The sequence below is a fragment of the Aptenodytes patagonicus genome, chromosome 8, assembly GCF_965638725.1.
Source record: "Aptenodytes patagonicus chromosome 8, bAptPat1.pri.cur, whole genome shotgun sequence".
NCBI lineage: Eukaryota > Metazoa > Chordata > Aves > Sphenisciformes > Spheniscidae > Aptenodytes > Aptenodytes patagonicus.
Window position 1 is genome coordinate 21,589,798 of NC_134956.1, and position 20,020 is coordinate 21,609,817.

The 20,020-nt window shown below is 43.6% G+C and overlaps 1 protein-coding gene across 13 annotated transcripts in view; it reads left to right on the forward strand.

Moving 5' to 3' along the window:
• The first annotated feature begins 3,729 nt into the window (after window positions 1-3,729).
• The window catches only part of CHL1 (cell adhesion molecule L1 like), a 150,846-nt gene continuing 134,555 nt past the window's right edge, over window positions 3,730-20,020 (forward strand). For 7 of the 13 annotated variants that reach the window (XR_012996040.1, XM_076346664.1, XM_076346677.1 and 4 more), the window contains exon 1: window positions 3,730-3,800. The gene's annotated coding sequence lies outside the window, so the exon portion shown is untranslated. Of the gene's footprint in view, window positions 3,801-3,905; window positions 3,976-4,072; window positions 4,162-4,428; window positions 4,447-20,020 lie in introns of those variants that run through there. The other 6 variants (XM_076346666.1, XM_076346671.1, XM_076346665.1 and 3 more) reach the window with 4 other exon arrangements.

Sequence of the window (20,020 nt, forward strand, 5' to 3'; positions counted from 1 at the left end):
TGCGAAAAGTGGTAGTTCACTAATTCATTTTAAATTTTCTGTCCTTTGATCACGTGGAGTTTTCCTGTATTCTCATTATGAAGGAAAAGGTGAGCATTTTCTAGTACGTCTGTGGCTTCTCTGCTCTGGTCGAGACCCATCTAACTTTCAACATTTCAAAGCTAAGCATTGATGATGTATACTCAGATACATGTTCAATAAACCACTAGTGGGACACGCATCACCCTCTATCTCATCTACGTTTTTCCCTTTACAGTTAAAATCTTTCCCTGCGAGTTGAAAGTTTCTAATGCAGCTTTGTGTTTCTCAATATACATCTCAGATGGTATAATTTAAATATTCTAAAAATTCCGAAGTTAATGAAAATACTGTGAAATGTTGCAGCAGGACATAATTTCCAAAACAAATTTTGACATGGAAAAAATGCTACTTGTCATGATGTCAATTATTTTAACCATTTAATTTGTCCAGGACCAAAACAGATTCCCAGAAACTTATCCTTTTTTTAAAAAAACAATATCAAATTGTGGCTCTTGATATGCAAGTACATTCACATTTTTGCATATCTACCTATTCAAAAAATTACATCATCTTTATTAACGAGCTGTGGTGGTGGGATATGTGCTGGCAATTACAAGCAAAATGAATTTTCTCTAAAGGAAATCTGGCCAATCTGTTCTTTTGTCCTGAGTATTTCATGTATCTTAAATGGCATTTAGAATAAGATTGGAAATCTTCTGAGCCTCCCATCAGACTCTGGAACTGATTTTAAAATGCTAGGTGTTTCTTGAGGGAGTACATTCAGTGAATCGGGTAACAAGTTAAAGTTGCAATAGGCACAAACACACCCTCTATTCCTTCTGATTTCTTTAGACAATGCCTGAGGTAAATGTTCTGAATATGTTTAATGTGTATTTTAAATATGTGATCAGCACCAGCCTAGAGAGATTTAATGACATTTTCCAGTGTTTCTAGCAGTGTTGCGCTCTCATTCTCCCATCAAGTAGCTGGTTTGATGAAAAGGCTCCTTGATTTTCAGCAGGAAATCCCAAAATAAAGAGCAGTTCTGTGGCGACACGGAGAGGACCGAACTGTGCTTCTCTGTCTTTATTTTTGTTCTGTGCAGACTTAAGTGCTATGACATTTGCCCTGTTTCATTACCCAGTGAAATCTGAAGCACAATGGATTATGTCTATTTACACTTTACTTAAGGCAAACCCCAGCCTCGGAAATAGATGTGATTAGTGCCATGTCTTATTATGAACGTGAACACATTTTATTTTGGACGTCTGGAGCAGTTTTTGGTAAGCTGATGTACTTTGACTTTTCCATCAGCTGACTTCCTAATGGAAGGAAAACTGTCTGCATGATTCTGTGTCGAAAAATTAAAATAATTTAATGGTTTCCATATTACAGGCCAAAACCTGAAAATGCGAGAAGATCCTTGGGAAATCATGTTGCCAGAGAGGATCTAAAAGTTGGGCCAGGTAGGCAGGGAAATGAAAGTCTAAGCGGTCGCTGCATTTTGCAAGCCCAGCTTCTTTCTGTTTGTGGCACAGAGTATCTGGGTGGTGGATGCGGCAACGTAGGTATGGGCAGCCTAGGAAGTTGACTTTGGCAGCAGTCCTGCCTCAAGCAGTCACTGGAGGTAATTAAATAGTTGTCTCTCTTCTTTATGTCAGAGCCCTGCAGAAATCAACCTGGAAACTCCTGGTACTGCTGAGGCATCCCGGGAGGAGGGTAGTATTGGCCAGAAGCGGGTAAGAGTTGCCCCGGTTTTCATCCTCTTGGCAATGGCAGGAGGGGCAATGCCAGCTCTCCCTGGCTCTCCCCGGCTCTCCGGCCAGCTCTGTCATCTCTGCTCCCAGATGAGCGGGACACAGCTTCCCACACTTGGCGTCTTCAGTTTTTGCCAACGCTTCAGTAAATCTCCAGTCATCTCTGCATTTTGACTCGATCTCCGATGGCCATGTTTATGCTGGGTCAAATGGCTTTTCAATACGTTGGCAGCCCTGACATGGTCGAGACGTTCCGCTACAGCTGTCTCCTTTTCCATTTATTTTCAGAGGTTTCCGCTGCACGGGGGCACAGCCCTGTTGCTTAGCTGTTGGTTGCTTTGGAAAGCAATGTGCTGTAAATATAGCATTTTACTGTCTTTGGATGAAACAGTAAATCAATTCAGGATTTGGCTATGAGAGCGGGGTTCAAAGGGAGAACTCCCGTTTCCTCACGTGTGCTCTGGGCTGTGCCTCCGCGGCACAGAGATCCGACTGCCCAGCGTCAGAGCTTTCTAAGCAACCACAGCACACTTTCCTTACGTAAGAGAAGCTTTTCTCCATGCATTTGGTTAGAAGTTTGGCATTTATATCGGCGCAAGTTGACTTAAACGTAGTTTAATATGAAAATTATATCTATGAATTGCCTGACTTTGCATGACTAAAATATCAAGCATAGCATTGCTTTAACAGAGTTTTGCATTTGCTTTCTTAACACGGAACAAGTATGTTAAATTATTTCACCCTTTTCCCTACTAGCTTTCAGATCTTTTTCTTTTACTACTGTCTTTAGTTTATAATACCTTTCCTTAAATTTAATTATTTACTTCCTGTCCAAAAAGTAAGCTCACCTACCTAAAACTGCTGGAGATGAACAACACGAGTTGGCCAGTACATCAACAAATTCTGATTGCTACTGTCCGAAAAATCTTTAACCCAAATGATAATAATCCCCACGAGTGCTAACTGTGATTCGGTAGGGTGGTTTTATGGTTTAATGTCCATGAATGTTTCTTTATGATTATTGTTCATTGCATTAGACAAAGCTCAGAGAAAAGAAAAACACCCAAAGGTCAGCAGTGAGACTGAAAACTGTCTGAGAAGTCCGAGTCCTCATGAAAATGATTATGTCTGACCTTCACCACCTCCACACAGTGTCTCTGGATGGAGTGCTTAAGAAAATGACTGGCAGATTTGTGACGACTGTCTTCACCAATCACTTAAAAATTTAGCCCCTTCCACAAAGGGGTTACAGAAGTAAACCATACAGGCAGAAAGTCCAGCTGTTCAAGCGCGCACACGAACCCGATCTGTTTCTGTGGTCGCGTGCGCTGTAGAGCACACGCAGCAAAAATTGAGAAGAGGGGCATTTGCAAAAAATGAGAAGAAAGATTTTCAAAGGTTTGCATATAAAAAACATTAGATGTTGCAACGAGCGCAGGGGTTGTTAGCAAGGGAGAGCGCAGGGGCGGACGGGGTGGGGAGGACCATCCCCATCTGAGGTTTTCTGATTCCTCATCCTTTCCTCTGAATAGAAATGACGCTTCTGCACCCCGAGAGACGGGTAAAATGGGGGCGGGGGGATCGGTCGGGTCCCTGGCGGTGCCCGTTCCCTCCTTGACCAGATTTTGGAGGCCCCCGCCATCAGGGCGAAGTGAGAGCTGCAGAGGGTCTTGCCGGTGGGAAGTTCCCCCCAGTTCGGCCGTTTCTTGATCCTCTCCCCTGCTTGGGCTCTCGGCTGGCCGGCTGCCCGGCGTGCCCCCCCTCCCCGCACCTGCCGCCCCGCCGTGCCCGGGCTCCCCTGCCCCGGCGTGCTGGGCCGCTCCCGTCGCCAGGCGGGAGGCGGCGGCGCGGCCCCCCCGGGCGGGAGGCGGGCAGGGGAGGTGCGGGCGGGCCGGGCCGGGGCTCCCCTCCCTCCCTCCCTCGCTCCCTCCCCGCCACCCCCAGGTGCCTCCCGGAGAAGCGCGGCGGGGCGGAGGCGCCGCTGGCTCCCGGCTCTCGCCGAGGGGGCGTCGGATCCGGCAGGTGGGAGCCGCCGAGCGGGGCCGGGGCAGGGCCGGGGCCGGGGGCGGCTCGGCCCCCCGGGGGAGGCGGGCAGTGGTTTGGGGAGGTGCGGGGGCTCGTTGCCATGGCTCCCTGCAAGCTCTGCCGGAGGAGATAGTGATGCCAGTCACGGAAGGACCCCTCTTCCTTCTCGTGGGTGTGTAGCGGGGCTGGGTTTGGGGTGGTTGGGGTTTTTTTTGCCGCCCCCCCGCTTTTTTTTTTTCCCCCCTCTTTTGGGGGTGGAGCGATTAATTTGGAGAGCCGGGACGGGGCTGCGGAGACGCTGCCGCTGCCTCCTCGCCGCCCCCTGCGAGCTGCCGGCTCTGCCCGCGCCGGGCTCAAGGTAACGCCGGGGGGGGCCGGTCCCGGTCCCCCTTCGGGGCTGCCGGGTGGTGCAGGGCGCTGGGGCCGCGGGTGCCCAGCCGCGGGGCTACTCCGGCCGCCGCCTCCGCTCGCCCTGCCTTTCTACCAAAAGCCTCTTTAATTAATTTTATTTTTTTTTATTTTGTTTAAATCTCTTTTTCCTTCTCCCTGTACCGCACCTGGTCCCGCACCGCCAGCGCCGGGCTTCGCCCTGCAAAGCAATGAGGAAACTGAGCTGGGCTCAGCCACGCCAAGGGGCGAGCAGGTGCCCGCGGCTCGGGGCGCAGCGCCGGGGCAAGCCCGGGGGCTCCCCTGGGGTCCCCGGGGCGCAGGGTCCGGCCGCCCCCCCCCCCCCCGCCCTCCGCCCGCCGGGGGGTCCGGGCTGCCCCCGGCGCGGCTCGGGCTCCCCCGTGCTCGGGAGCGGGTCCCGGCGCGGCGGGCGGAGGAGCCGCTGCCCGGGGAAAGTTTGCAGGGGGGTGCGGAGCCCGGGGAGGGGGGGGGCGGTGGGCTGCGGGTGAGGGCGGCCGGGCGCGGAGGGGGGTCCGGGGAGGCAAAGGCATGGTCGCAGTGGTCTTGGCTGGGGGACGGCGCGCTCGGTCTCATGGTTTTTAGGTGGGTTCAAGTTTGCAAGCCCGGATGTCATGCATCTGTGGCAAACGCTTGTTTCTTCTTCCCTTCCTAACGATTTCGGAGAGTATTTTATCTTTTTTTTCCTGCGATACCTAAATAATTACAAATGTCCCCAGTGTTTTTCCGGGGAGGTGATGTGATTTTGTTGCGCTCCAGGAGAGCTGTAAGATTCTTTAAACCTCAGTGCCGTGTGCTGTGTTACTAATTTGTGTTGCACGATCAGAGCATCGGTGGTCTCAGCTAGGTTTAGGTTTTCATAATGCAAGGAGATTCTGTTTCCTAATAGTCGGACACAGTCAATGTAAATAGACTTTCCATCTATCGCTTCTATGGCTAAGGTTACTTTGCTTCTTATTTTTGGGTAGAAAGGAGCTAAGCTATGATATGTTGGATAACCTACAGGTATTCAACCGTAACTCAACAGATATAAAGCAAGCAAATTCGTTCTCAGCGCTACCTAGGAATAGTTTTGCTTGAAACATGTTTTGGAAAATTTCACCAGAGACTTGACAGGTGTTTGTGTATTTGTGTTTGATTGTCAGGGGCTCATTTGATGTGACTGAGTTAAATACGTGTGGTGTAGCTCTCCCGAATACCATTCCGCAAGCAATAAGTAATTAATGTTATGAGCTTAGTTACAGGTCTGAGGAAAGGAGATGGGGGAAAAACCTGCACCTTGAAATGAATACGTAATTTCTGCCCATTTGTGAACACACGTGTGACATTGCCTTGCCGGAGCTGTGCACATGATCCCTTGCCCATTGCTTCCCGTGATCCTCTGCTTGGCTTTCACTGACGTGAAGTATTGGAGTGCACGACTACTGTGTTAAGGCTTTTCTGTTGCTTAAAAGTAATGAATTTTCTTTGTCCTTCAAAAAAAAACCAAACCAAAAAACCCAAAACCCAAACCAAAAACCACCTCTCCCAATGGGTTATTAAAAAATTAGAAAATTCTTGTTAGCCAGTTTCTGTGGTGCTTACTTAGGCCGAGCGTCTGCTGTCAGTGGAGTGTGGCTGACAGAAGAACTACAAGACCAGACTATGTTACATTAAAATAAGATGCAAAAGATAAGATACCAAGGTTTGCAGGAGGTAACGGAGTTCCTTCAGGAATATTGCACAATATACATGAAAGTATCATTAAATATCTTTAGTAAAAGAACCAAAACAAACCTGCCTGCAATCCAAGAGTTGTAGTTTTGTCATATGCAACACACAGCTTTTAAACCAGTTCATTCTCTAAACTCTTGAAATTTATTATTGATTTTTATCGAAATAGGGGTAAAATGAACTCTGAATATGAAGCTGAAATAAAGAGACTGTACTTCAGCTATGTACACTTTGATTACATTTAACTCACTCTCAGTGTGAGTGAATGTAATTATTATGGACATTTAGTACGTGTTACTTCAGTAATTAAACTTATTGAATGAAAATGTAACAGTCCACTTCTTTATCCCAAGAAACCCAGCAGATAAGCCTTCATTTAAGTGAAAGTGTACATTATTCACAACAGGTATGTGTACCTCGACTGGCTTGGATTGTAGCCATCTTGTTTGCTAATAAAAATGCACTTTATCACTTACGTTTGGAAGGAAAAATGAAAAAAAGGTAGCTATACATTGCATAAAAAGATGTTGCGGACAGTTGCTTCTGTGATAAGGAAGGATCCGCTCCTTTCCCCAGTGGGAGAGGACAGGGACCACTTTAAACACTACTAATTAGTTCAGTTTATCTTGCATGCGTTACAATGCTGTAGTTAGTTAATTATAGCTTTTCCCATTAGCAGTATGTTAAGAATAATGAATTAACATATCACACAGATCAAAAGAACATCTACAAAGTTTATCTTGGAGGAAAGAAAGTGTTATTGTGTGGCAGGAAGTCCCCGTGGCTTTCCCAAGGCGCAGATTTGTTGGAATTCCTGAGCTGGTGCTTCAGAGCCTGATGAATGACTTGAATTGATCACAAACAAGTGACACTGGAGCTCTTGGTTGCTTAGCAACCCACCGAGATGCCACAATTTCTTTTGGTATATTTGTCCAGTAAAGTAGAAATTCTGTTTTGTTAAAGATTTTTTTTTTTTTTTTTTTTTTTTTTTTGCTAGCACAAAGCCCACCTTATAACAACCTTAGATTATGTATAATTAAAATTGATGCCTCAGTACAGAGTCTGGGGAGCAGCACGGGTATGAAAAAAAGAGCAGGAATCTTACTTGTAAACCATATCCTGGTGGTGATGTGCTCAATGTTTTATAACAAGTTTCAGTTGTCCTTTCTTGGTTAGACTTCTGTTCAAAACCCAAAATCATTAGTGGGACAAGTAAGTCTTAACAAAGACAGTCATCTACCAAATGCTGTTTGAAGAGTTCCCCTCATGCTGTCTCGAGACGTGAGATCCTGCAAGGTCTTGTGGTGTTACCCCATGCTCCATTATGAGTAAATGAAATGCAACACGGAACGTGCGGTTTGATCGGTCTCCAAATTACGTCGGGGCAGTCTGGCCCGTCCTATAGCCCATATGGCTGGAGATCTCTGCGAGGTTGTCCTCGCGGAAGACACTGGTTTCTTAACAGATCTATTTTGTGTAAGGAAATAACAGATTTAGTTCAAAGAGCAGAAGGAAGATGAATGTTGTCGTGGTTATGTATACCCAAAGTACCAATAGTGGCTTTAACTGGGTTGTGGCATCCCGCATACAGTCATACATGCTGAATTACATTTTTATGTCCATGAACTCTTTATTGTTACCCTTGGGTCCATGTATGCTGGCATCTTAGCTCTGGAGTGCACCTTGGAAGGGAATCTTGCAGTCGTCCCATCCCAGCTTACTGTGCTTTGGTTTGCGTTATGGAGAGACCGCACAAACTGGATTCATTTCGGAAGAACCTCAGCTGGAGTATCTGTTTCAGGAGTTTACTTTGTGCGCTTCAGCTGCTAATGGGCTTGTCATCCGTGGCCTCCTGACTAGAGGTGAAGCGAAGCCTTTGCAATGTGTGTGGGTGGATTTGGGGTTCCCAGCACCGTTTCGCTCTGCTTACCTACGTCCTTTTGAGCTCTGCTACTTGCTAATATAGGCATATCCTTTTCCTTCTAGAATTGTAACTAAGAAAAAGCATACTAGGGCTAGGAGAACTGCAGGCTGTCATGGCATTTATTTTACTTAGATAGTAGTTGGCGTTCTGGAAGATTTCTTCCTCTCCTTTGGTGAGAAGAAGGAATCCAGGTATTTCTCTTCTTTCCTAGACAAAGAGCTTGGGTATTACATGATTTACGGGCGTATTGGACTAGAAGGGGATGTTGTAGCAGTGCCCATAATAACTGCTGCCATATTTGGACCACGGTGAACCAAATCTCAACTCATTGTCAATATTCCTAGGCTAAGGTTATTATAGTGTTATATTATAGTGGTTATATTATAGTGTTATATTATAGTGTTATAATCTGTGTACTTGTAATTGCCTTTCTAGGCTTAGGCAGACTTAGGTAAAGATTTAGGTACATGTGAGATTGATTTTGTTGTGTTTTTTATTTTGCTGTTGTTTCTGTGTAACAAAGTCAATGCCCAAAACTCAAGGTTGTTGTGTTTGGTTTTTTTTTTCACAGCTACTCTTCTTGTATCTGTTTTATGTGTTGATTTCTGTAAGTGCATTTGCATACCCAAATGCTGATTAGTGCTTGCCATTGTAGTGATTGCCTCTGCATTATAAATAGGTGAAGGTACACGGTAATACTTGGTGTCTCGGGTTTATCCTTCCAGCACGTCCAAGCACCCCGTATGAAACGCACAGTGTGGAGCTGTGATGGCCGTTGCGATGTGTTATTTTTCCGAGGGTGCAGCGTTCCCTAGCAGATGTTTCCTTCTTCCTTCATTACACTTGAATGTACAAAACTCCACAAAATGCAGATGGAAAACAGTTTGTTATTAAAATTAGTGTTTATTGTTACAGCTGAACTAGTGTTAGTTGTTTTGAGTGTGACCTCCGGGTGCAGATCCTGCTCCGTTTAAGAAGGACAAGATTTACGTTGCTTTCTTCATTAGGGCTTTTAAGTCTTCATAATTTCTTTTGACCCTCGCTAGCCCTCTCCCTTCTCCATTTATCAAGACAATTGCCAATTTCACTTTTCAGGTGTTTTTCTCCTTTTTTGCTGAGTCAGCAACAAGATTGGAATTAAATTAGAGGTGTGGTGGGGATCTGACTCGGGTTAGGGAGGGTGAAGGGGAGACTGGGGAGGACAGGGATGAGTCTGCTTGGATTCATCCTCATCTTTGCTCCTGTTCTCCTGCGTAGAAGAAACAGAGATGTCTGGATCCAGGCCTGAGCAGCTGGGGGAGAAGGAGCCAGTGGTCGAGCCTGGGCAGGGCTGTTTCTGTAAGAGTGCAGCTTTCCAGGTTATTTCAACAGATGGGTCCTGGTCTGGCTGTGGCTGTAATCGCCGGTCTGTCAGCCAGGCTGAGCTGCCGTGGGGACAGCCCCACGCCGAGCTCCCGACACGTAACCTCCAAACAACCGCTTTCGCTGTGGTTCTCGTAGCGTCCCCGTTTCATCCTCCCCACGTTTGCAATCAAGGAGGTGGGGAGAGGTGAACCTGGTGTACCTGCCGTGGACTTTGTTTTCCCCTGGGCTGCCCCAGCGCAGCAGCGAGATGTGCACCGGTAGAACTTCGCATCGCTCTGCGAATGCTCTTGGTCTTCAGCCTGGACCCCACCTATGCTGCTCTCGCCTGCCTGGCGATGCTCCTGCTGCACTCGCTGCCGCCGCTGCCTCCTCCTCCTCGCAGGAGGGTGGAAGGCAGCACATGGGTTGTGCATTCATACGTGCTTGTGGCTGCTGGTCTTTTTCTAGAGGTGGGCAGGGCTGTAACTTTAAAGGTGGGATGAACCCATGTGATGGGGGTCTGTAGTGGCTGGGAAGTCTCAGTGCCCTCGTGAATAGAAGGTTTAACTATAAACAAGCCAAGTAGTGAAAGCACAGGACACCAGTTCCAAAGAAGTGAATCTAAACATTTCAGCGAGCCAAAGTCCTCCTACCCTTCCATATAGCTTAGTCAGATGACTTTAGTGCTTTTAAAAATCTCATTTCAAGTTTCTCCATTTTTTTGGGAGACCCTAGAGACAACTGTGAAAGGTTGGCAGTCGTTATTCAGGACAGCCTCCCGGCTGAAATTAATCGGTTAGGCAGTAATCTCCTAAGAGGAGTAGGGAAAAATAAATCGCAGAATTGGGCCCATCCACCTTTCAGTCTGTCTCTCCTTTGGTGACTTTTCGAGTGTGACACAACCAATTCCCTGTCAGCCTTTCCCACTGGCTGACACAGAAGAGGTGGCTTTGAATGCTGCCTGCTGTGCTTGTATGGCACTTGAAAGGAAGAGAGGACTGCCTTTAAGGGGTGTATTCCCACAGCTTTAAAGTCTATTTGAAAAATGCATCGTTCAGTTATGTCGTGTGTATTACAGTATTAAAACCGATGGAAACCTGGAACAATGTTTCAGTAAAAAATGGCTGGTGCCATTGCTGTATCCCCGGTGCTGGAAATAAAATTAGTCTTGATGAAAGATTGCTCTGCTTATAGGAAAAGTAAAATTATTATTCCGGGGCAGATTTTTTCTGTTAGAAAATACCATAACAATGCTTTCAGCTAACAGTAGTGATTAACTCAATGGCTTTTTTTTTATTTTAGACATACTCACAGAATACACCTTTTTTTTTTTTTGCAGTTTACTGAAATCAGAGAATTGTTCATAATAAAAGCTCATCTGTAGGTTTTGAAGTATCTAAATTTTTTTTTTTTCCCCCAAGAGTGATTTCATAGCCCAGCGTGGTCTGTCTGTCACACCACTAAAACCCTTCCCCCTGCGGTACTGGGGCGGTTTGTGTTGGTTGATACAGGTCTGTGTGTGTGCTTGCACCCATGCCTGTTTGCCTAATTTTGTTGGTTTTACTTCTTCATAGGCAAAATACTCCAAACCACAATATGTTTGCTGATTTCAGTGAACTTATTAACTAAAATTGGGGCTACTGCTCAGGTATTTTACTGGATAAGGGCTCTGTGCTTTATTTTTCATAGGTTATTCTTTTATATTACTCTACCAATGACTTTGTTCTAGTAAAATTTCATTGCAGGGAATAGATTTTTAGAGGATTTCTATTTTGACCTGATATGAGTCAGAGAAGGTCCCATCTGACCTTCTTGGTCATGAGACAGTTTTACAGCTGAATAAACTGTATTCAGTGCTTACTTTGTATGAGTTCTGCTGAAGCATTGATCAAAACTGTGGCTATTTTGGTAATTAAAATCCAAAATCCTTTGAGATAAATATTCCTTTTACATTTGAGCAGAAGAAAATAACACAGAAGTCAACTACTAGCATCTGCAAGTACTAATGGAAGATTTTAATATATTTTTAGGAAAGTAATAAACCCGGTACACTGTGGTGACTTTCAGGATTAATACTGCACATGAAACCCACTGGTGAAGTCATGGCGCCACTGAAATAGATGGTCAAACTCCCACTGACCTCAGCAGAGTCAGGTTTTTGTCCCAAGAGTGATGAAAATCTAATTTACAACCTAACCAGTTTGAGAAATAGGCATAATGGCTCAGGTCCTTGACTGATACAAATTACTGTGGTTCAGCTGAGGATGATTGAATTACACTGACTTATGCCATCTGGGCTTCTGGAGAATCGTGTCCGATGTCCGCACGGGCTCGCCGTGTCCATCAGTAAGCACGCTGTAACAGGCTGCGCGCTCGGGCTCGCCGCAAACAGGCATATTAGGAGCTTTATAATGGTGTCTCATATCAAGTGGCATATTCTTGTCTCATATTTTGACTGGAAACAAATAACAAGGAAACAGTAATGAATATTCCTGTTTTCTGAGTCATACAAATTACAGATGTACTGTAAGCTATAGAGTAACAGTGATTAAAGGACTGTCCCAGCTGTACAAAGCTAAGGCATACCTACTTCATTAAATTTACAGGGTTACCACTGAAATCCACAGTAATTGCTCAGCGTTTGCTACCTGCATGACAAATGCACCTTTCTGTTGTTGACTGTACGCGGTTCGTCTTGGGTTTTCGCCTAAATCTGGGATTTTTATTCTCTCTCATTATCGTATTGAATTGCAGCATCCCTGCTGTTTGTGTCTCTGCAGCACTCAACCGGTGATTTTGCCCACCCTGCTGGCAGGTGCTTTTCAGCTAATACCTGCCCAGACGGTGCCTACCTGCTGGGAAACACTCGGACTTGCCTTTTCAGCTTCATGTTACGTCCCAGGGAACTGCTGAAAATTGAGAGCTGTTTGAGCTGTATTATGGCACAAAGCTTTATTAAAGTGCAGTGAGTGTGGTGGCACCAGAAAGTAATACAGCTGGTCTGGTTATGCAGCCCCTAAAGAATAGGAAGTTTCTCCCATTTATTTCCACGTGTGCAGGATCCTACCTTTCGGAGCATCGTACCTAATTATCCTGCCAGTACAGCAGATTTTCACTGTCAGCCGTTCCCCCGTCAGACAGCATCGTGCAGTGAAACCTCACATAATTCCAACTGCATAGCAAGATGAAAATTTCATCTTTGGTGCATAAGAAATATGCCTCGGTGTTTATTTAAAAAAAACCACTGAAAACCCAACAGGCAACAAACATCAAGGGCTATTCACAAATCTTATCATGTGTATCACAAAAAAAATATTGGAATAATCTTTGTATTCAGCAGATAAGCAGCATTCTCCATACAAACCTCTTCCACTGTCATCCTCCAAAATGTATGCTAAGCATGTCTGTGCACAAAGCTCCTTGTAATAGGTGGTGGTTAGACCAAATTTTTATCCTTCCGTAGGATAGGATATAGGCAGGAGCACTGTATATTTGCAGCGTTAATTATATAATGCACTCACTGGAAAGAATAACATATGCAAACTTTTGAAGCTCAGGCAGTGGCAATCCATTTAACCATTTACAGCTTTATGTATTTTATAATCCCCAACCCCAAATCTCCCCAGAAAGGGAATGTGCCCTTAAAAATTTTAGACCTTTAAATTAAGTGAATTTAAATTCACTCATTTGCATACTTTTTTTTCTTTGTTCTGCCTGAATGGGATATTACTTCAGTAATTGGACTGTAACTTCACTACAGGTAAATGATGTAAGACAGTTTATATTCCAAATATAATTGACCGCATTATGGTTGTGCAGTGCTAATCTGGCAATTTGCAGCGCACCTCGTGAAGGAGACGGTGTCCAGTCCACTTCGGATCACCGAGCGCTGGGCTGGCGCTTGCAAGTTCAATTAACGCGTGGTGCTAAATGTGCTTCTCGAACAGGGACTCGAAAGGATGCTGTGGGGTGATGAAACAGGCATCCCTGGAAAAAAACTCCTTACTGAGTTAGCATCAGATAGATAGGCCAAAGCTGAATTCTCCTAAAAATCAAATTTTACAGCTAAAACATAACACTGAAGTCTCTGAAACAGCTTTCACGAGCAGGCTGTGGTGATAGCCTCTGTGGTCTGTACTGTTCTCAGCGGCTGGATTTGGCATCTCTGTACCTGTGCGACAGATAAACTGGGATGGGCGGACAGAAACGGTGGTGGGAGGGAGAGGCGAGACTGATCCAAGGGATAAAATGTCTACTGGAAAAAAGTCTTTTTTAGTATTTTTGGAAAAGACAGGGTGATGTATCATACCAGGATGACAAAGTATTTTTGGCTCCATTATCCCGTGTATCTTGGTGTTCTGCGGCAATACCAGAGGAGCAGCCCATGTACAAAGAGGGAAAGCGGGAAGAGGTAGGGGATGATTGTCTGGAGAGCTTGGCACCAATCCCAGAAAAATAATGGATAAGTTGATAGAGGACTGAATTAATATAGAGTTAAAGAATAGAGAGATAATTAAGGCCAGTCACCATGGCTTTCTGAAAAGGGAGCCCATTCCTGATGGGTTAGGGGTTTGATAGATACAGGTAACTAAGCATTGTGGCAGAGTTTTCTAGGTGTTAGATTTGGCATCTCATGAAATCTCAGTTAAAAAGAAACAAACAAACCCAACAAAGTTAGGATGTAGAATTAGTAGCAGTCTTGTTTAATGGATTAAGATTTAACTAACAGAGCTGAAAAGGTATTTGTCCATGGGGATTATTCATTGAAAGATGCGTGGGTTTAGCGCAGTTTCACAAGAATGAGAACTAGTCCTGAAACTGTTTAACATCTCTATCAATAATCTGGACACAAAAATTAAATGACTGCTGCCAAAGTTGTGGATGAGGCAATATCAGTAGTCTGGAAATAATAATATTAATAATAAATAATAATTTATGGAGCAGACTGATCAGCTGGCAAGATGTTGCCTCTTCTCCTGTCCTCCCAACAGTCTGTGCCTTAACCAATGCACTGGAAGAGGGTATCCTTGAGAAGAGTTACCGTGAAAGGGTATGGAGGGGTCACAGCGCACAAAGAAAGGAAGATGACTTCCCAACAGGATGCTATGGCTGAAGGATTAGTGGGACTAGTCCTTTGACACAGGGTTTTTATCTGGGTGCATGAGAATGCTGCTGGAAAGCTATGGCCAGTTTTGGTGTCAACAGCTGAAAAAAGAGTTTGCAAAACTGAAGAGTCAAGAAAATAGCCACAATATTGATTTGAAGAGGGGAGAAAATTCCCTGCAGTGAGAGATTTAGAGAGCTCAATCTGCTTAGCTCATCAAAAAGAGGATTGAGAGGGGACTTGATTACAGGGACAAGTATTTTCATGGGGAAAGCATATCCAGCTTTTTAATCAAGAAGAGAAAAGAAAAATAAGATCCAATAGCTGGAAGCTGGAGCCAGACAATTTTAAATTAGACATTAAACAATTTTTTATCTGTGATTAACCACTGGAATGAACTATGGTGTGTTCAGATTGAGACTGGATACCTTGTGTGATATGATCAGTCAAACACGAGTTACTGGATATGATTTGCAGGCGATAGGGAAAAGCACAGTAGCCTGTGATGTACAGAAGGGTGCAAAGGCCTTAAAATCTGTGAGCATTGAAAGGGCAATCAAAGGAAGAAGATAAGAAAAAGGAGGAACGTACATGGGAAGCACAAAAAGGAGAAATAGAAGCACCAAAAGGGCAAAGAAAGGAATTTCATCTGGAGAAGGAGCTTCTCTTTCTAAATATGGGAGCATATGTCTCAGCAAAGTAAGTTTTGGCATTGGAAACACCTTGAGTGTTGGCAGGGCTGGAGTCATCTGTTTTGTAGTCAGAACAGCAATTTTGGATTCTGTGCTTTGTTAATGATGATGAAGAAACCTCCTATTTGTGGTTTGGGCTTTTGGCACCATTGGTTCCCTGTTCTGCTGCTGTGAGAGAAGACAGCGCAATCAACTTTGCTTAGACACGATGGAGCCAAGAGCTCTATCCCACCGCGAGAGCCGTGCCACATTCCCCAGAAGCGGAGGGCATGTCATGTATCGCCTGGGCTATGGCACGATTTACCTTTTCACTGGCAAGCTGTCACTGTGGTCTCTTGCGTGCCCTTCACTTTATTGACATCAGCGTTATACATACAGTTTTTAAAAGAAATCATGAACCCTATATTTATACCATTAAAAACAAATTTTTGGGAAATCCAGCAGGGAAACCTGGTCTTGGCTGTTTTTGATGAGTACTGTCTGTCTGTATGTTTGTCCTCTTGAAATAGTTTCACCAGGACAGTGACTTGTCATCTTTTTCAAAAAAGAAATATACTATATTTCAAGTGCTCGCAGTGCCTAATAACTAGGTAATCATTAATTCAAATGTAATGTGTTTCTTCTGTGGGGAAGTGCAGTGGTTCAGTCAAGATCATGGTCCAGGTCAATTTGCTGCTGCTTTTTTTTTCCTGTGGCTCTCCAGTTGTAATGGAAGTGAAACAGATGCCTTAAGGACTGTAAGTCACTTTGCTGTCGTGGAAGCTCTTTAGCCAGGACTGAAAATCACCTTTCCAGAAAAATTTTCAAAAGCGCTGTCTTATGTGCACAGTAGAGAATACTACTGTAATTGTTATGTGGAGAGAAATAACTCACATACGTTATTTTTTACAGCTCCATCACAAAGCTATGACCTTTGTTTAGCAACATTTCCTGTATTGTTTTTGGATTTGAAGAGAGTAGTTGTTTCAGGATCTTTTCAATGGAAATTGGCAACGTGTTTCCTTTGGACTATTTAACAGAAACACAAACTCTTTGTGATCAATTAGAGCACCCAATTACCTGCAGCTCTGCACGGGTCAACTGTTTCTGCCTCGTACGGCCGTAAACATTTTACATTGCTGGCAATACCAAATAGCAGTTTTCTGACTTCTGGGCCAGAGCGCGGATATTTTCAGGACTGCGCTAGAACCTGGGCTTATTATAGTAATATTCTCCTTGGAACTAGGAAGACTGATAAATTGTGATAAACTGCAAGATATCATGCAAGAATGTCTGCACTACCTGTAATAATTGACTAACTGGACAGTAATTATTCCAAAATACTGTTAGAAGTATATTGACCTTGATGATCATTTTCTTTCTCAATGGACATCCGAATAATTGTCTTTGCCTAAGGATTCCCTAGAAGCTGTTCTCAAATCAGAGCAGCACTTCAGCATTTAACTCATGACATTGTGACATCCATTAGGAACGCAGAGAGGTAGGAATTACCCTATTCAATCCGATTAAAGATCCAATTAACTTAGAATCCTATCTCTGTTAGTAACTAATACTACATGACTCAACATCCTGGGGGGAAAAAAAAAAAAACAAACCACCAAAAAATCGAACCCCAAACCTTCCTCCCTCCTCCCCTGAACTCTCATTATCACAGTTAAGGAACAAAGTGTCCCCGAAAGGTGGTGTGTTGTTTTTTTTTTTTTTAATTTCCTCGCTCCCCTTCTTACCAAGCACTTACTGCTTGGCTTCCATCATGAAGCATAAGATCAATAGCCCTTATAAATTCTTACCCTGGCTTGGGAAAGTATTATTATTAGCACTTTAAACATCTGATCATTCTCCTAATCATTATGCCCTTTGTATCAATAACATTTTTGTGTCAGAGAGTTCACAAAGTTAATTATTGTGATTTTTCTTTCCCATTTTAAATTTGCTGTCTCTTAATTCCATTGTGATCATTAAAGTGACTATTTGACCTTGTTTCACCTGTTTTCATAAATACTTATGACTGTCATGTTCGTTCCCTGAAACACTTCAACTGTACATGAAATACTGGTAATTCTTTTCATTCCTTTCTTAAAGGGACCTTTAATATTTTCCTTATTTTTGAGCTGTTTAGTCCTATTTCTATAATTTTTGAATGCCCTTTGAATGCAGTTATACTTAGCGTCAGAGGTAAGACTGTATTAGCAACACGTCTAAATTGCTAATCTCGCACCATACCTATTTTTAGTCCTTTCTAATGCATTCTGTACAGAACCTCCCCTCTCAGTTGCATCTTGACCACCTTGGTCTGCTGAGCAGATGCTTTCTATTGAAGTGATTTTCCTTTTTTTTGTAGAAAGAAAACAATCCAATAAAACCACTGTTCTCTTTCAGCCTTCCGAAGGCCAGGGGCTATTTGGTGAATTTAACTTCAGTTAAATAAAATGAAACAAATCTATTTTGACCCTCTGAGAAAGTCTGATGTTTTAGATCATAGGCCGTTTCTAAATATAGGGATCGGAAATTAATGTCTCCCTGGCTAGATTATTCTGTAACTCCCTCTGCGAGGTTTTTCACAGTTTCCTTTGAACTGAGTGTCCTGGCCGTTTCTTAAGAGAGAGTGGTTTGAGTGGATAAAGTGGTAAGATGATACACTATTAGATAGAGATGTGTGTATATATATACTCACACAATTAGTTAAATTGCTTACTAAACGTGTATGTTTTTGCATGGAATTGTTTAACCATCATGGCAGTTCATAGAAAAAAGATGATCATTTGGGAGAGAGAGAAATATATATATCTCACACACATATTTTTTCTAAACCATTTTGTGCGATGGGCAATAGCTTTTGCCCTGGGCTTTTGAAGCTGATACTACTTTATCTTCCCTGAAAATAATTGGAGTACCGGCAACATCTGATGGGACTGAAAGGGAAACAAACAAAAATGAAGCAGCTCAATATGGAGCATATCAAATTTTTAGATTTATTCCGGAGACATGAATTTTGAAACTTGAAATTACACACCTTATTACATTATAATATGTGTGTGTTTGCATGTGTATACACGTACAAGTGCACATTTACCGTCTGTGTATAAATATATATGTGTGTAATTCAGATCTTTGTCTTGTGCAAGCACATGAGAAGTGCTGGAAAGCTCGTATACCAATTTTATTGGTTCCTAATATTTAAGTTAGGTCTTATTACAGCTATGGAGAAGTGATTCAGTTTCCTTCTGTTGGGGGGTATTGCTTTTATTTGGGGGTTCTCTGTAGAAGAACATCTTCCTGTATTTGGCTGCAGACACTTGCTGTAGCAGATGTTATGACTCAGAATAGACAAGAAGATTCAGATATTTTTTTTTGCCTTTTTTTTTTTTTCATAAGTGACTTGCCCCCAGGCATGTTTTGACAGGGAGAATATCATTTCAAATTAAATGTGAATGTGGAGGCTTTCCAAAGCTACAAATTGCAGAGATTTCTCAGCATGACTCAAAGAAAAAAAATTATTGTGCATGCTGATCATTTGCGGCGGCAGAAGGGTGTTGCTGTGGTGTAGCTCTGGTACTGAAACCCATAGTTTATTGCCTTGTTACAGATTTGGACACAAGAGAGGCAGTGTCCGTGAGTGAGCTGACGTGAGTGCTTTGACTTCGTTCCTTTAATAACCATTTTCCTCTGTAAACGTCATAAAGGCCAACACGACAGAGCTGGTTTTTCCCTGCTGCCTTCAGGTAGGCTGGGGTGGTGGCTGGTCGTTTAAAATCTCATTTCCCCTCCCTGTTTTAAATGGTCAGGTGAATCTCTAGCATCAGTGAGCAGAAGATATTTTTAAGAGGACAAAGAATTCGGTCTGAAAGCGGACAATCCAGAGGTTGCTTCCTGCCAAAGACTGCCAGAGGGCCGTGAAGGGCTTTTTGTCTGTACCAGGATGATCGCTTTTCCCCCTGTGAATGGGGAGAGGTGCCATGATGAGAGGAATTCCTTCTCACTTGTGATGGTTTTTCTTTAAAAATATTTCACAAAAATTAATGGAGGGAACATCTGTAGTTCTGAATATTATCCCATGAGCTGTTGGTGTCTGTGATCTGTGTCTCTCTTGAAGTAAGAGACCTTAATACTCCCAATCTCTAACATTTTAAAGTTTTTCCTGAGTTTAAGAGCAGAACTTTTTCTTTCTAATGAAACAAAACAAAGAGGAAACCCCCCATTTCTTGGCTAAATCTCCAGATTTATGGCACAGCCATAACGAAGGTCAGATTTGCGTTGTTTGAAGCTGGTACTCTTTGCGTGGGTTCTGGCTTTCCAAGGATATTATGTCTTCTCAGAGTTTGTCTTTTGTTCTTTCCACCTTTATTCTCTTTTTCACCTTTTGTTCCAGCTTTTGACCTATGTTTCATCTCTTTCTCTGCTTCCCCCTCTTTGGTTTTCTTCATCCCCCCACTGCTGGGTCTCGGGGCAGGCGTACTCGGGCACGAGGTGTTTCTGCAGCCTCCGGGATAATCCTGACCACGGCGTCAGTAAAAGGAATGATGCTGATCAAGGACTGCTTTCATCCGTGTGTGACTTCAGCTGGGATCTGTTAATTTACACTTCTCTCTGAAATCGGTGGAATTGTGGAAATTTGTATGCAGGCAGGATCTAGCCCTCTGCCTCGGCTGCGCTAGCCCCAAGGTCTGTAGCATCTTACGGTCTCTTTAGGGAGCCGTGGACATGAGCTTCCTTGTGTCGCTGTGTTCACAAGGTTTCTCCTTCTGTGCTGAGAACACAGTGTAGGAAAGGAACAAGAGTGAACTCTGATAGCTTTAACCCATAATAAGTCTGATGTCCTTGGGGAGAATGGAGATTAAAGAGCCAAAATTCTCTAGGAGATTGTCACTTGGCTAATGACGATAGTAGCCTATGGCAGTCAAGGATGATATGGCTGATACTTAGCAGGGGTTGTGAACCAATTAGTCTGCTCAACAAAATACTTGGTCCATTGGGTGCAAATATTAAGAATATTTATAGGGCTGGCTATGGAGTCAGCTAATCAAAACTGGGGAAA